Here is a 16133-nt window from a genome sequence, read left to right as displayed (position 1 = left end):
TCAAAGGAACGTTGAATTTTTAACCACCCCCACTAATCCTTACATGGCGAGACAAAATTAAGCTACCGTGTTAATTATTTACATCAACGGAAGTGTTGAAGAATAATTCATTGTCAAATGGTCGTTCGCCTTTTTATTTACTATTTTAAAAACAACTTTTGTTTAGTAATACACAAAGAAGGTAGTACTTCCAGTGCAGCAATTGCTAAAACTGTTGGAAAGAAGAGACGATAGGGCTAATTACGCCTCCGATTTCAAGCCACTTTGTAAGAAAAGTAACGCTGAATAAATACGATTAAGCCTTGTAAGTAATTATACTTGGTTTACAAGGGGGAGAATAAGACCAGAGGAGCTTTTATTTTCTCATAACCGCCAAATTAATGATTAAGGAGAGGTGAGTGAAAAAGAAAATATTTTGTTACCTGGTACAAAAGTCAAGCTTCAGTTTAGATTCCTGGAACAGAAGGCGAATCGTTAAAACAGGAAAAGTACTATATTACAATATATGTTTTATTATGTACAGGCGTTTGGCACAAGGCTCTCCTGTACAAATTAAAGCGTGTCCTTTATCATCCGCTCTTATCTAACAGACCGACAAGGATCAGATTACTTCGAATAATGCTCTCTGTCCGTCTTTGTAATACAGCAGCAGTACGGTCCATCATCTATATCCTTTATACTGACACCTACCACCTTACTTGCATATTTTGTCGATGAACAGCTGTGTTAACCTCTAACCTTATCCTGCGGTATCTTCGGAACATCTTCAGTCACATATCACATGAACAGGATAATTGTGGAGACAATGGAAAATAAAAATAAATGAAAGTAATACGTGAATACTGCTCATTGGCCGCGAGAATACTGCAGGGCAGTGTGCTCGAACCAATCCTCTACATTGCACATGCTCCCACTAACCCATCTTGAATCTTTTGCTGATAACTCAGCTGTACTAACCTCGTACCCCGATACTGCGGATGCTTCGTAAGATTTGCAGGGACATATCACGCACATAGCAGATTGGTGGAGACAATGGAAAATTAAGATAAATGAAAGTAAGTGCGTCCATGTCACATTTACACTCCGAAGCAAATGTCTTCTAACAATTTGCAACAATGTTTCTACCCCCAAATCCGACTGCATTGGGTTCCACCAAGTCTCACGCTTAACGTGGACTCAGAATACAACATACACGATGGAAACGACAAGACCTAAACAGACGCTACTGTCTACTCTCCAACTTGTAGGACGACAGTTCAACCTAACGAAGAAAACACAATTTACAATACGGTACTTCAACCCAATTGGACATACGGGATAGAACTGTGGGGCACCGCTGGCAGATTTAGTAATTTGCTGTTACCGATTAATAAAACTTCAGGAAGGAACCTGTCAGACCACGCAGCAAGCTGGCCATTGCTGGAACTCTCACTGTTGAGGATTATTTGTTGAGGTTGAGGGTTGTGTTAGGTCACGCGGCCACTGTCTACGCGGCGTGAAGGATTGTTACGGTGAGACGTTGGGGTGGAAGTTGTGGACTCGTCTTCGGATCATGTTCGTCCCCAATAGTATGTTTAGGTCTTTATGGATGGGTTTGGTTAATGAGACTTAATCGTTGAAGATGCGACGGAGGACATTTGACTAAAAAGATGGGAGTTTTTGTATATTGGATGGACTGACTGAAACCCATATCTTGAAGCCATAAGTTCAAATCGATCTAATTGGTAACTTGTGTATGTATTTTATTGTGTGTACTTTTTGTGGATTAGGCGTCTGAGTTGTCCGCATCTTCGGTTCGGTTCTTGTCATTTTTGTCAGCCGATTTGGTCGATGGGAGGGATTACTTTACTGTATATTTTCACTGGTGGGCAGATACTCCTTCACCTGCGTATCTGCTATGTTCGCGAACCACTTCAAATAGGGACGAGGCCAAGAACACATACACACCGCAAGAGATCCGCAGTGTTCATCAGAACGTGGAAGTATTAACACGTCGTCCGTGCACACGCAGTGGCGGGTGCAGCATATATTTGGTTTTTGCAAACATCAGCTGGTATTTCCATCGCACTACCAACTTTTCGCCATGCCTCTTATTTCAGGAACGCCACGTGCAGGCTTTTTTTTCGTTTAGCTTGCTGTACGACCGCGGAATCAATATTTTAACGGAGTAAATCTTCTATGAAATATATGATGTAGATTGGCGGTTTGAGATAGTATATGCTTTGTAAGGAGTACAGTAACAATGATGTATTTAGACATTTATTGATGACTTGCAATTTTTGGCTTTGGTAGGATCCAAATTCTTCGAAAGGAGAAACAGCCGAATGTTTTAATCTAGGAACGTTGGAACTTGGGGTGTGCAAGATGAGGTTACTATTAAAACAAAGCGTTTCTTATTAAGCAGTATGTACAATGAGGTCTCAAGGCTCGATATTTAGTGGATGTTAGGCTATTGGATACAATTTTGGAAAAAAACGTTTCGAGTTTCCATGAACGTAAGTTTTAGATGATTATCCCGCTTCTAAACAAAGACTATTCCTTGGACTAAAAACTCGTGGCTATGAAGATACAATAAATACTTAACATTATTTAACATGTTTTAGTGGTCAACTGACCAAGTTACTTCTTTCAATTAATTATTCTTTTTATGTAAGGTCTTGGTTGAGATAAAAATCTTTATGATATTTTCAGAAACAGATGCAGTACAAACATGATAAAATTTTTATCAAGTATGTATAATTTTAAAGAGCTTGATTGCTCCACCCCTTCGGACTTGTGAACTTAGTCAATCATTCGATGGTAGAACATAGCTTTTCTGGCTATCAAACGTATTGGCTGGAAAAAGATCAATCAGGAATCAAACGATTATACATTATATAGCGATATTAGCATAAATATGATTTCACAATATCTTCAGGATTGTGAAGGCACATAAAGAGAAAAGTCAGCAGGGATAAAATAAAAAGTTAATGTTAAAAAAATGAAATAAAACGCAGTAAGAGGATTTAGTCGAACGTTATAATCGTAAAGTAAAAATGTGACGACAGCTTTTTCTCCGGTAATGGGATGGAGATAACATTTTTGATTCGGGGGGCGGACTTCGCCGAGCCGGTGAAAAAGGTTATCTTCCACTCACAGTTGTAATCTTAAGAAATCGGATTTTATCTCCAGTTATGGAATGGGGAAAAGAATCCGTTTCCACGGATCCTACTCGGAAAAGGGTCTCGCCCTCACACTTGTAAATACGCCTAATGCCTTCGCCATCCTTATCTCCTCAATTAGGGATACGGGGATCGTTACGAAAATTACACCCACACCTCTTATCTACTGCGATGTACGATCCATGTCATAACGTAACATCGACCGTAATTCTATCAGTGCATGGTTACGGTAAAGAAGGTACAGCCAAAATATTTTACTAACTACTAAATATTTCACATGGAAAAACGTAACCTTTTAAAATTTATTTTCCCTGCATCTCTGTCGTTTGCCTTCTAGATTTTTTTTACAATTATCAACAGGCGTTCCACAAGGACCGTAGGTCCAATTCTCTACATCATCTACACTGACGTACCTACACATCCAAACTCAACTCACTACATACGCGGACTAATGTTATCTACATACTTCCATCCTATTCTTGCCACAGATGCAGTCCGATAACATCTGAACCTCATTACCGACTGCAGAAAAACAACAAGAGACGTTTATGCTCAAACGTCAAACCTGCCCAACAGTGGACATACTCAACAAGGTAATACTATTTTCATTATAGATACTTATCATTCTAGCCTGCTATCCTCGCTGATTTTTGTTGAATCAGACGCGCTTCGGCATTTCGCATCTTCAGAGGTGATATTTGTGAAATCACTATCACAATCAGATGTGTTATTCCGGCACTGAAGATTAATGCTGAAACACCTCCGAACCAACCAAATTCAGCGATAGGTAGACTAGAATGACAGTAGATAGAACACAGGAGGAAATCTCACAACAAGGTAATACCACCATCCGACCCAGTCCGCTAACCTGAGCTTTATTTAGACAGCAGGCTTAAATGGAACCGACATACAAGATTAAAAAGATAAGAAAAGATATAGACTACACGTACTGGGACCAAAATCAACATTAAATATACAATTAACTGGTTACGAAACACTCATCAGACCCATTTGGACTTTTCTGGAATAATTTTCAATATAAAGTTCTCCGCCGTATCCTAAACGGCGAATCTACCTATCACCAATCAAATGATCCATAAATATCTTAAAATCCCAAAGAAGGATCTGATGACCCGAACACGTTTCTCAATTTCCATCCTAAACTCTACACCCTCCACTACCCCAAACCCTTTCCTCATCGTCCATCCTTTATAATCCAGGCTTCGTGACCTCCTTAACCGTACGAACTAAATACATAAAAATGGCAAAAAGGAGGGAAAACTGAAAAGATGTAGGTTGAGATGAGTTGGTGTCCGAGTGAATCGAAGTCACGATAGCTCAAGTGGTAGAACAGCGGCGTATTTAGCCGAAGGTCGTGGGTTCGAATCCCGCTCGTGACACTAACTTTTTCATCTCAACCAAAACCTTACATAAAAAGATTAATTAATTGAAAGAAGTAATTTGGTTAATAGACCATTAAATACAATGGCTTAAATACATAAAAGTGAACCTGGCTGGTTTCTCTCCCCACTGCTTCCTGGTCTGACAGATCTAACATTTGTAACTATAATAATAACTATAATGCATCCAGATTTATTTAGTGGCCCTTGACCGTATTTATTATGTCCATAAAGAAATATGAATTCATTTAATAATTAAAAGAAGTAATTACTTCACTAATAGTTTCCCGTGGCTACTTCATAAGTCGCTGAAAATCGAATCCTGATTACACGACATTTGAAAAATGGCGAAAAGAAGGAAAATCCGAACGGTTGTTGAGCAGAGGGTTGTGGGTTCGAATCCCGCTCGTGACACTAATTTTTCATCTCAACAGAAAACCTTAGATGAAAAGAATAACTAATTAGAATAACTATAACATTTATGCATATGCTACACTACTATATACTAGCTACTACTATAGCAGTGAAAAAAGTTACGGGTTTAGCCATAGACTAGATTTTGTCAGACTTGTATTTCACATTATATCAGTGTGAATTTTGTGTTAATGGTGAAAGACAAACGACAGCATATGTGTAGGCTTGATAAAACAAGCGGTTGATAGATAAATTTAAAGGAGCCATGCAAATGAAAACGAGTTTGCTTTTCACTCATTTATGAGGGAAAATTGTTGACATAAAATTTAAAATAGTATTCATTCCATTTTACAAGTAGGAATGCAAATACCTGCATTATTGCTGATTGTTGCTAACGGCCGACCATGACAACATAAGCAACTGACCCTAAAATGTAAATTAATTTGACGACCCGAATTGGCAAATGAATTACTAAACGGTTTGAAAAACCTTTTTCTTTAGGAAGAAAACGTCTTTTAAACTTCCTCGATAACTTCATTATGCATAATCGAACTGTTATAAAAGTCTTATCTCAGATTTCAACCGCCCGACGATTACTCACCAATACTATAATTCGGGTTTTATTATAATATCCCGCAATAATAATATTTTCGTTGAAATATCATAATAGGAATTAATTTTCATTATTATTATTGTGTGGAGTTTAGTGACCGTTAGTCAATCATTATTCGGAGGTCGCGAGATGCGGTCTGGTGTGACGTAGGTTTTAGAGAAACATTTTCTTTATCATGCCAACGTTTCGATCTTTATTGAGATCGTCTTCAGGGTCTGTGGTTAAAAAAAATTGAATGTACAAAACGCTAGAAAATTTTAGATAAAAAAAAAATGAATTTATACAATGCTAGAAAATTTTAGATAAAAAAAAACACTTTGAGTGAGTACGAATACTTTGATTGAGTCTAAAATTTTCTAGCATTGTATAAATTCATAATTTATGTCCCACATCCTACATGTAAAATTCAAACAATGTTTATAAATCCCAGGCCCTGAAGATGATCTCAGGAAAGATCGAAACGTTGGCACGATACAGAAAAGGTTTTTCTAAAACCTACTTCATACCAGACCGCATCTCACGATCTCCGATTAATCATTATTATTATTTTTTTAAATAGGGTAGCAATGGCGGATCGCGATAAGTTATGATATAAGTTATATTATCATACATAAAACATATATATGATAGCGTGTTGGACATTTTCTTATACACGGAACATAATAGTATAAAACATATATCCGACTAAGCGATATGAGCTATTTAATTCTATTTCATGAACCTCAGACATACCTTTTTTACAAAATGAAAATTACTTTTATTACAATTAATTAAGGTTTTTAGACGAGATGAAAAACCTTAATTAATTGTAATGATTTAATTGGTCAAGCGGACCACGAAATTAGTAAATTTAAGGAATTACTTTTATAGATGAATATCACGGTGTCAATTCTACAATTAATTTATGCCAGCGAATATGACGAAAACACATTTTGTCACATAAAATTCGTGGAAGTAAAAATATGATATATTTTGTTTAAAAAATTCGCAGTACATTACATCCAATTTGGTATCATGTAGCAATGAGATAGGAAATATGTATATACAAAATTAAAAACAACAGTGGAGAAAATACCCATTTGTACTACTTCAACGATACTAAAATTTTGTCGTTTTAATCAATAGGAAGTTTTGCATAACGATAGCGTGAATAGTAAAGCTTAATTGATTGCAGTGCGCATGCTCAGATGTAAAGGAACGCTATTTGAAAGCGAGTTCTACGTTATTTGCCTTAGAATAGCGTGCATGTTAACCGATGACGGTAGAGTAAACAACCTACGTTTTAGGGATGGTTTTTGTTGGAGATATTGTCCATTATATTTAAAAAAACAATATTATATGTGTAGAAATATAAGACAATTGTTTATTTTATAAATAATATTTTACAATTCGTATAGGTTTTCATGAGTCCCGCACAACATTGCATGTATTCCAACATTAAAATATTTAGCCTTTTTATTTATAATGAGGTTATAATAAGTATTTATACGGTTAACTAACCGCATTGTAATATTTTGTTTTTCCTTAAAGTTTGTGGAAATATGTATGTATATACAAAATTAAAAACAAGAGTGGAGAAAATACCCATTGGTACTACTTCAACGATACTAAAATTTTGTCTTTTTAATCAATAGGAAGTTTTGCATAACCATAGCGTGAATAGTAAAGCTTAATTGATTGCAGTGCGCATGCTCAGATTTAAAGGAACGCTATTTGAAAGCGAATTCTACGTTATTTGCCTTAGAATAGCGTGCATGTTAACCGATAACGGTAAAGTCGACAAAGTAGGTTTTTGTTGGAGATATTGTCTATTGTATTAAAAAAAAAAATTATATATTATGTATTCCACCATTAAAATATTTAGCTATTTTATTTATTTTATTTATTTCAATTAATTAATCGTTATGTAAGGTATTGGTTGAAATGAAAAAGTCAGTGACACGACCGCATTCGAACCCACGACATTCGGCTTATACGCCGCTACTCTAACCATGTGTTCGAATCCCGCTCGTGACACTGACTTTTTTCATTTTAACCAATCCCTTACATACTTAATTAAAAAAAGTTATTTGGACCAATCGGACCACGAAATATAATAGCTTTTTATTTATAATGAGGTTATAACGAGTATTTATATGGTTAACTACCTGCACTATATATTTTAATTTTTCCTAAAATTGCTGCATTCAGCTAAAAGCTTTTTTCCTGATGTTTTTGACTTTTGTGCCTCAATTTAATTTAAACTGAACAATCCAAATCGCCCGGTAATTAATGTTTACTTTGTACATTAGATCCAAACAATCAGGTCCTCAGCATTTGCCAAACTATCGTCAGCAATCAAGAGAAAACCCATAAAATCCGTGAACGATGCCTTTGTTTACAAACTTACAAGATACAACTATTAACTGAACTATCACAAACTCCACGGGAAACTTAGAGTTAGCGGCAAAATCTAGTCTAACAGACCGATTCAGTGAGGTTGAGCAGAAAACCTCCAAACCTCAAATTCATCGTCTGCGGACCAAGAGAGGAAATTTTACAAAAATGAAATATATATTGAAATATGCAAAAGAAGATAAGATATCCAGGCCTTTAGTCGGAAAACTGGAGTGTGTTAAACATGTTTCTTTTCTTCGTTGTGACGATGGCAAAGAACTAAATATTAACATTACTCCTGAAACATCGGATGAAAATAACTCAAAGAAAGAACGGTGGCATAGAAGACAGCTTTGATGAAAGTCCATAACATCCTTTGTTTACAAGCTTGCAAGGTACGACTGTAACAACTTTAAGTACTACAAACTCCCCAGCAAACTTAGCGATAGCAGGAAAATCCGTTATGAAGTCTTCAAATAGTCACAACGTTATTGGAAAGAAGTTAAATATAATGGCGACCTTGAAATAGCGGAAATGTTTTGAAAAATCTCTCTAATAATTCGGAAACCTATCAGTACAGTTGTATTAGCTGGGAAATGAATGCTGACTAATATCATTTATGCCGAGAACTGACGATTGGCGGATAAAAAAAATCCTACGATTAAGGAATGGCATTGAGACTGAAAATAAAGGTTCGCTATTTTGAACTAACAGATATGTTTAAATTTAATACTAACCCCTTTAAGAACAAAGTACCTTGCCGTATGTTTAATTTGCCGAATGGAGTTTTCCATTTTTGTAAGTCAAGTTCAAAAAACTAAGCAAAAATGGTTCTCCACAGACAAATTTCATTCAGGTGAACATTTATCTCATTGTTATAAAGGCTGGTTTAGGGGGGCGTCGGTGGTCGCAATGATTTTTGTTGACACAGCGCTCATACCTGGAAGGTAAAAGTCCCGGGTTCGAATCCAGTAGCCCTGCATTCGAACACGACATACTTATAAATGGGCTTTTTTTCAAAAACACCGGCACCCTGAGGGTTTATATGACCTCTGCTCTTGCTGTTGCGAACCCTCTTAAAAAGATATCCCCCCCCCCAGATTAGACATATATATGTATATATATTATTTAAATTGTTTTGTTCTTCTGCAGTTGCTTTCATAAATTTCCAAGGAAAAAAATAGTTAATTCAAGTCTTGCTAAGCATTGTTGCATCATTTCCGTTCTTGTTTGGTCCGCTTACCTCACTCCGGGCAGACCCCACTCAACTGCAAAGCTGGACTGATGTTTTCTCACATATTATCAGATGAATACATAGAACTTTGCTCATATTAAAAATTTCACTGAGGACGAACCTGACATTTAAAAAGGTAAGAAAATAATTGCCTTTTCAGAATTTATACATATTAGGTTGAAGAATATATGCATGTAAATTTCTACTATAGAAGAAGAAAAATTAAATGAAATCTACAAATACATTAATCATAACGATTTGGAGCTTATTTGGAAAGGAGGTACTAAAGATAATGAAAACGGAGACAAAGGCCAAGAAGGTAAACGAATGATTGTGCTCTTCTTCAAGATAGCATTGGATTTTAGGTGAAGTTTTCTAACACACTAACATTAAATTTGGTCACTTGCAAAAAGACTTTTAGTTCGTGTCTTTGTTGTATACTTCCAAGTTTTGTTGAGTACCTTCAAGGGTAAAAATATCGAACATATTACAAGGTTTTAGAAATAATTTTCCTCTCGACTGTAATCTGCAGTTTCAGTTTTTAATTAATTTATTTTTTGAAAATAATCGATTGTTGTCCTTAACCAGGGGATAGCTATCGGCCGGTTATAACAGATAACATAAACCGGTCAACCAATTGCTTTAAGCAGGGAACACACTTACCCGATGCGATGCTATGCGACGCTACCAGATGCAATCCGACGTAAATCCAAAGTCCAATTTTCCATAAGATTGTATTACCCCCATGCACATCTGCCCGATGCCACGCAATGCTACCCACCCTACTCTACGCTACGCGATCCCCACTGCCCAGATTCAACTGTACTTTCAAACTAAGGACATGTAATTTTGTCGTTACATTAATTACAACATATTATTTTAATGTAAACCAAATTAAACGAGATCATAAATTCATAAGTTTTTATAAACATTGTTTAATTATGATGGTTAGGAGTAACTTTATTTAAAACAATTAAGTTTAACAAACAATTTATTAGATGATTGTGCTCATAAAATTTACATATCAATTTATTACAAGGTTTTGCTCAAAATAGTGCATTAAGAACAAAAGATGCATTGCGATTGTGATAGTGATTATTGTGATAAACGCTGTGGACTGTACACGACGTGTGCTTGCGTCGGAGAGAGGTGCACACCCCACCAAAACGTGGCAAGGCGTCGGGTAGCATCGGGTAGCGTCGCATGGCATAGCATCGGTGTTCCCGGCTTTACCCGATGCCACGCAACGCTACCCTACTCTACGTTATGCGATCCCCACTTTTCGTCGGGTAGCAGCGAGTACATTCGAAGATCCAAGAACCGGACACCCATATTTTTATTTAAACTACATGTATCATTGTCTTTATATTAATTACAACATACTTATTTTAATATAAACCAAATTCATCAAAAATTCATGAGTTTTTATAAAAAATATTTAATTATGATGGTTAGGAACATAATTTATCATAACACCGGAATAACTTTATTTAAAACCATTAAGTTTAACAAACAATTTATTACATGGTTGTGCACTTAAAATTTAACTAACAATTTATTATAGTTTTGCTCAAAAATAGTGCATTAAGAACAAAAGAGGCGGTGCGATTGTGATATTGATTATTGTGATACGCGCTGTGTGCTTGTACGTGGCGTGCGCTTGACGTCGCATAGATGTGCACACCCCACCAAAACGTGACAAGGTGTCGGGTAGCGTGGCATAGCGTTGCATCGGATAAATGTCTTCCCCGCTTTATCCGTCGGTCAGTTTATTCGAGGCATAGCAAACCGAGTTAAAAAAAGAAATAAACATAAACCGGCCTTAAGGTTAATATTCTTCGATCACTAACATTGTGTCAGCAGAAAATAGTATTGAACAATAGATTTGTCGAAAGCATTAGTAAACAGCAAAACTCGGTTCTACTTTTTTTTGTCTTCTTTTATATGAAACCCGTTTATGCGGTTACAATTTCTCGTACTTGGAAGGGCTTGTTCGTAGTTCAGGAGAAGCCGGAGGGAGTCCATTCGGACGGTACCATAAACATGGCCGGATTAAGTGTACATAAGAGAGTTACATTGGGAAGGGTTGAAACACACGTCACTCGCAGATTGCCTTCCCAGCTAAACTTAATATTATTTATGCTCGACATTATGCAAATGGGGAGTAAGCGGCCGGATGTAGGACAATGGTTTCCTCCGTCCATCCCCATTTATATTCAACTTCTTTTTACAAGGGGAACGGTTTAAAAAATGTACGCTTCGGGTGTAGCCCAGGCCCTCGGCCAATCGACTAATTAACTTTTGCTACAGGTATGATGCAATTTGTCGTCCCTCGTTTTACTTTTTTTAGGTTTGGGGGTTAATTAAGGATTTTAAAAATCCTTTCCTCCCCTGCGACCTATATAGATTTATTGAGGAACCCCTATAAATTGTAGCCATACCTTGGAAAGCGCACCTTTTCCTAAAAGACTAAGCACTTTACTCGGTGTAAGACTTAATTACCTTACGGGAGTGGCTGTAAAAGAGATAAGTGTACACAATTCACGAGGGTTAGGTGCCAATGGTTCTGCCTATATTCTTTGGATGATAGTTAAGAGGACAGTATAGAGGTGTAGAATTTTTCTCAAATTCTTCCTGCTGAGGGAGAGAAGTTCTTTCACCTTCTTTTTTGAGAGTTTTATAAATCTTTTAACTTACCTCATACTTGGTGAGTTTGTTCAGGGGTCAAGTTTTTTCTCAAGCCATTTTTCCAGTTCCAACTTCACATTCCGGCGTACCCAGCATGGTTTTGGTCCCAGTCTATTCATTTCCTTCTGTACGGTCATATCCGGGAAAACACTTTAAAGAAATCTTGTGTTTTACTAGAATCATCAGGCAATTAACCACTCCCTGACAATTTTGTACGCCTTTAGGCCATTATGGCTGCCGCTGTTTGAGAGTCTGTAAATCTGTGCGCTTTTCATATTTTCCTTCATTCTCGTGTGCACTACTGCATGGATCTCAGCTTGTTAAGTTGGTGGGATTAGTCCAACGGGCATTGCTAGGCTTCGGCCATTTTATCGCTGTTCCATGTTTGACCGATCTGTGTGCCATATTACGGCCCATTCGTGAAACTTGAACTACCTTTCTTCCGAGCATTCTTAGGTCCATCCGTTATACAATTTATGCCGCTGACACGTATAACCTACAAGATGATACTGCAATGTTATCTCTTAACTCCAATGCAACCAAGCCATCTCCAATGCCCAGGAGCATGCAGACAAATGCACCCAAATTATGTTCACGCTAAACAAACAGCATTGCCCACGTCTATACATTAACAACAAGGAACTACCGAGAGCTACATTAGTCAAATATTATATCTATACTTAGACCGAAGACTGACGTGGTATCCTCACACAAGACTCAAGTGACAAGAACTAAATAAACGTTTTGGACTACTACGATGTCTTTCAGGACCGAAATGAAACATGATTGTAAAAGAAAAACAACACTTAGTACGTACAACACGTACTAACCTTGTACAAAACATTACTTCGGCCTATTTGGTCATACTGTGGGGTACCACCAAGCCGTTTAACTTCCAACGATTCCAAGCATTCCTATCAAACGTCCTCAGAAGAATTCCCCAAACTCCTTACTGTCTCCAACCTCACTTAACTTTTCCTTCGTCAAAAAATCGATCCGTTCACTCTTCCCCAAGTTTCGCTCCATGTTTTGACCCATCGTAATCCTACTGATCAATGTCGCCTCAAACGACGATGGCTTGCTCCTCCGTGTGCAGAACTGGTCGTAATTTTAGTGTTTTGCCCGGGATTTGTACCATTAAGAACAATTTGTAATGTGTATAATTCATGTACAGGATATATATATATATATATATATATATATATATATATATACACAAACTTGCTTCAGGGACGCGGTGGCCACAACGGTTTAGATGTTGACACGGCGCTCATCACTATAAGGTAAAGGTCCCGGGTTCGAATCCAGCGGCCCTGCATTCGAAGCTGACATACTTACAATTGTTTTTTTTTCTCAAAAACACCGGCACCCCGAGAGTTGATATAACCTCTGCTGTAACAAACCCTCGAAAAAAAAACCTTTCTTCCTGAGGTCTCTTTTATGTGAATTCACAGGGTCTATCAAAGTTGAATTTTTCTCTCTTTTTCTCAGGCACCGTTATAGCCAGCTCATTTAGCTTAATCCTTCGTAGAATTTTATGGTGGCTCCTCCGTACATCTGGCTTTATTACCGTGTTTCTCAGGAGTCTGTTGGCACTCTCATTAACCACTTAATTCAAGGTTTGACCATTTTCCCGCTCTACGCACAAAACCAAAGAAGAAGGGCAAAATTCGGATTTTCACAGTACGACAATATTCCAAATTCACTCGGATACACTCATTTCTTACTTAACTAAAAATATGAAACTTAAATGAATTCAAGTTAAATTGGGTTCGGCCAAAGTTTCAGTATTGAACCATCGGATTTGTTTTGTATCATCAAACAGTTCCACAGCCGTCCGTCCGTCCGATTCGATTGATCGTAATGTTTACAGAACCTTGGGCGGAAGTATCGAAAAAGGGATTTGCGTGTTTAAGGGGCCCTTCAAATATTTATTCGGAAGCCGCGTAAAAGCCTTACGCCAAATCCGTTTCGACCTCGTTCGACTGGAGACTATTCGAATCGAGGGCGATTTCAATCTATTTTCTTTCCTGTTCAACATCAGGGCAAACGCCTACAGATTGTAAAATCACACATGTCATCGATGGTCGACGCGTATAAAGCGGGGAACACGCTTACCCGACGCAACGCAATGCGACGCTACCGGATGCTACCCGACGCAAATCCAAAGCCCAATTTTCCATAAGATTGTAGTACCCCCATGCACATCTGCCCGACGCCGCGCAAAGCTACCCTACTCTACGCTACGCGATCCCCACTCTCCAGATTTTCGTCGGGTAGCATCGAGTATAGTCGAAGACAAAAGAAACGCACACCCATATTTTTTTTTTAATCACACCATAAAATTACACCATTTTTGCAGAGTAGCGTCAGTCATATTTTTTGTATACTATATACTATGTAGTTAAATTTTATGAGCACAACCACGTAAAAAATTCCTAGTTAAATTTAATTGTTTTAAATAAAGTTATTCCGGTGTTTTGATAAATTTTCCGCCTAACCATCGTAATTAAATAATTTTTATAAAAACTCATGAAGTTTTGATCTAGTTTAATTTGGTTTATATTAAAATAAGAATGCTATAATTAATATAACGACAAAATTACATATACATTGTTTGAAATAAACTGCAAAAAATATGAGTGTCCTGTTACTACTCAACGAAAATGGTATAATTTTATGAGCAAAACCGTATAATAAATTGTTAGTTAAATTCATTATATCAAAAATTAGTATTTCGGTGTTTTTATTAATTTTCTACCAAACCGTTAAAATTATTTTTTTTAAATAAAAAGTAATGAATTTTTGATCTCGCTTAATTTAGTTTATATAAAAGAAGTATGTTGTAATTAATGTAACGGCAATGATACATATAGTTTAAAATAAAAATATGAGTGTCTGGTTCTTTTGTCTTCGACTGTACTCGATGCTACGCGACGAAAAGTAGGGATCGTATAGCGTAGAGTAGGGTAGCGTTGCGTGGCATCGGGTAAAGCCGGGAACACCGATGCTAAGCCATGAGACGCTACCCGATGCTACCTGACGCCTTGCCACGTTTTGGTGGGGCGTGCACATCTATCCGACGCAAGCACGTCGCGTACAGTCCACAGCGTTTATCACAATAATCACTATCACAATCGCAACACATCTTTTGTTCTTAATGCATTATTTTGAGCAAAACCTTGTAATAAATTGTTAGTTAATTTTTATGAGCACTACCATCTAATAAATTGTTTGTTAAACTTAATTGTTTTAAATAAAGTTACTCCTAACCATCATAATTAAACAATGTTTATAAAAACTTATGAATTTTTGATCTCGTTTAATTTGGTTTAGATTAAAATAATATGTTGTAATTAATATAACGACCAAATTACATGTACTTAGTTTGAAATAAACTATAAAAAATATATGTGTCCTGTTCTGATGCTACTCGACGAAATTTTTTTTTTTAGCAATTCCCAATGCAAAATTATTAATGAGAGTTCTGATCAACTGAAATTGAACGAACCTTTATGCTTGCTGAAATTGGCTTCACCTTCACCATTATGAAGAAGTTATTCGGACATTCTTTTCAAAGGCTATACGGGCTCAGATGGTTGTTTTTTAATTTCGCCAAAATACCATTGTTGAATTGTTGTACAGTCGAAATTTCACGCCCACGTTCGGATGTAATAAATACGTAAGCGATAAAACTCAAATAAAACAACATAAATTGTTTACGTAAATGCTTCCTAATTAAATGTCAAATAAAACGAAGCTATATGTGAAATTACGTGCGGTGAAATGGGATTTGGAGTACTAGGAATTCAGTGGAGTAAGGAAAAAAGGGAGAATCTTGGAGGAGGCGAGGGTAGTTGATGGACCCGAGGGAAGTGATGGATGGTTTTGCATTCAGTTACAGGGCCAGTCTCTGGTTCTACATCCCTCTTGTTTAAATGTTACTCGGCGTTTTGCATATAACATTTGGGAATTGGGAACGACTTCTCTTCGCTCCGGGGGAAATCATGACAAGAAATTAAACTAGAGAACAAGGTCTCGACTCACCAAGTTTAACGCAAGGCGTAGAAAAAACTATACACCACGCCTATTTAATTTAAAAAAAAAATTCATCACGGCCAAACAAATTTTATCAAGATTCTTTCTTTATTAAGAAGTAAGTATTCAGATAGTCAGCAAACTTGGTCCAATGGATCGATTCGATTTTTAACTATCAATTAGCCCAAACAGGACCGTCAAACAGAAGG

The 16133-nt window shown here is 36.9% G+C and overlaps 1 protein-coding gene across 3 annotated transcripts in view; it reads right to left on the bottom strand.

Moving 5' to 3' along the window:
* Nucleotides 1–16133, bottom strand: part of LOC106662809 (bifunctional heparan sulfate N-deacetylase/N-sulfotransferase) — a 189059-nt gene that overhangs the window by 105116 nt on the left and 67810 nt on the right. For 2 of the 3 annotated variants that reach the window (XM_024227716.1, XM_024227679.1), the window contains exon 3: nt 423–454. The exons of the other annotated variant lie outside the window; for it this stretch is intronic. The gene's annotated coding sequence lies outside the window, so the exon portion shown is untranslated. The remainder of the gene's footprint in view (nt 1–422; nt 455–16133) is intronic. 3 annotated transcript variants of the gene reach the window in all.

Source organism: Cimex lectularius, unplaced genomic scaffold (genome assembly GCF_000648675.2).
Source record: "Cimex lectularius strain Harlan isolate CLEC.00 unplaced genomic scaffold, Clec_2.1 scaffold84, whole genome shotgun sequence".
NCBI lineage: Eukaryota > Metazoa > Arthropoda > Insecta > Hemiptera > Cimicidae > Cimex > Cimex lectularius.
Note: the sequence above shows the minus strand (reverse complement) of the source record. Positions and strands in the feature narration are given on the sequence as shown.